Source organism: Leopardus geoffroyi, chromosome D3 (genome assembly GCF_018350155.1).
Source record: "Leopardus geoffroyi isolate Oge1 chromosome D3, O.geoffroyi_Oge1_pat1.0, whole genome shotgun sequence".
Taxonomy (NCBI): Eukaryota; Metazoa; Chordata; class Mammalia; order Carnivora; family Felidae; genus Leopardus; species Leopardus geoffroyi.
The window spans coordinates 1,314,529-1,316,821 of record NC_059339.1 but is presented as its reverse complement, the minus strand read 5'-3'; positions in this window follow the sequence as shown (position 1 = coordinate 1,316,821).

Genomic DNA, 2,293 nt, shown 5'->3' with positions numbered 1-2,293 from the left:
CCAGATGCCACTGTTTCACAGCCCTCAGGGGAGCTGAGTCACTGACCCCAGACGGTGTTTCAACTGGGGAGGAACCACCAGGTGAGATGTGGACGGACAGGACACTCACGTGTGCCCATTTTCCCTGACCCTGCGTTTCCTTCTGGCAGGGGTTCCCCTCCCCTTCTGCCCAGTCTGTGTCCCAATGGCAGCGGATCCCACGGCAACCTCCAGCCGCCCAGCCTGTCTGGGAAGGTCATTCTGATTCCCTCCTGTGACCGGTGGCCCCAGGCTGCATCTCCAGCCCGGTAGGCTTCCCAGACTCCGTTCGGGTCCCACCTCTTCCCAGCCCTGCCTTCTACCGCACCTGTTTCTCCTCCAAATTGGGTTGGGGGTATCGGTATTGTGACCAGGAAGCTCCCACGCCTGCTGGACGTGCTGGCCAGAGGCAGGAAGACACTGGGTGCTCAGGCGGGGTTCGGTCAGAGGCCACGCCCAGGCACGACCAAGGCTACTGTGCACGCTGGGTCCAAGTGCCCATTCCATTCTAGGCAATAAACACTGACTTTCGTCCTGGACACAAAACGACAGGATATAGGATCAATACCCAAGAGGGGGTATAGACACCCCAGATGAGGCATAGAAGGACCCTGCCCAGGTGTTGGCAGGAAATGAGGCGGCCAGAGCTCTGTCACCACCGAGTCAGAGCGGGAAGGAGCAGGTCCATCCTGGGGCTGGCGGAGCGTGGGACAGCGTGACCTCAGGGTCACACCTGTGACCTCGGCAGGAAACGGTCATCGTGGGGCCATGTCTGTGCCAGACTCCCACCTGAGCCGGCTCCTTCCATCCCAGGGGCCACCGCCGTCTTCTAGCCAAGGAGCCCCGAAAGGGCAAACTCGCCTTCGTAAAATTACAGACCCCCACGCTGGCAGCAGACCGGACTGCAGTCGCTTGTGTGAAGTTGTCTCCCTCATGAAATTCTGCTTACCAGGCGTCTCCCGAGGCCCAGCAATTTCTAGCACCGAGATCAGCAGCAAATCCACTGAAACCGGCGTGTATGGGATGTGGCAGGTGTGGTTTCCGGGCGCTAATCCCAAGTAAACCGACTCGAGCCCACAGAGCAGTCCAGCCTCCTCCACCTGCCGCAGGAAGGCCCCTCTGGCAGAAGCCTCCTTCTCAGCAGGCGCCTCCCCAAGATGCCCCCACTTTCTACCCCACCCCTGCCTGACCTGGAGACAAGCAGGGCCCCCAGAACAGGACCCAAGGACAGATACCACCCAGGTCTGAATACATTGAGTGCCCTGACCTCCAGGAACGAGGGCCCCGCAGGGGAGGGTGGACGGAAACGGGATGGCGCTGGGGCAGAGGGAGCTCCCACTGGTGACAGAGGCCTCCTTCAGGACCGTGTCCCACGGGAGGAGGAGACGGTTCCTGAGGGACGTGCCTCCTGCCTGACGGGACACCAGGTGTGTCTGCAGCCGAGCAAATGCTACACTGGAACCCTGGCCCTTTCTGACCTCAGGGAACATTCCAGCAGCCAGTGCCCGATTTCTCCCAGAATTGTAGAGACAGACGAAATCAGAACACTGATGACGAGCATTTGTTTCCTTCCTGTGTCCATGTGAGGCCAGCTCCCCAGCGACGTTCTCCAGGCGGCTCTCCCCACACGCCCGGCTCAGAGGCCCCGAGGGGAGCTGATCGCAGCCAGACTCATTCCCACCGTTAAGCAGGATGAACCTGAGCTCACCGAGCACCCGCTGGGACACGCGGGGACCTTGCAGGTACTTCAGGCTGGAGCCAGGAGGCAAGAGCTCGGGGGACGTTACCGAGAAAGAAACCAGCTCAGAGACCAGGCAAACAGGAGTGACGGGCACAGCCGATGGGCAGCCAGCAGTCAACACGTATTTACCGGGGCCCCGTGCGGATGCAGCTCCGAGTGAGAAACAGGACACAAAAATGCCGGATCCACACCCTCACTGGCCCTGCATTATGTCTATAGGGCTAGTTTATGCAACAATAACAAAAACTACCCGTATCTCTAGTCTAAAATAACAGAGACTCAGGGCACCTGAGTGGCTCAGTCGGTTAAGTGTCCAACTTCGGCTCAGGCTAGGATCTCACGGTCCGTGAGTTCGAGCCCCACGTCATTCTCTGTGCTGACAGCTCAGAGCCTAGAGCCTGCTTTGGATTCTGTGTCTCTTCCTCTCTCTGCCCCTCCCCCACTCTGTCTCTGTCTCTCAAAAATGAATAAACGTTAAAAAATATATAATAGGGGTGCCTGGGTGGCTCAGTCGGTTAAGCGTCCGACTTCGGC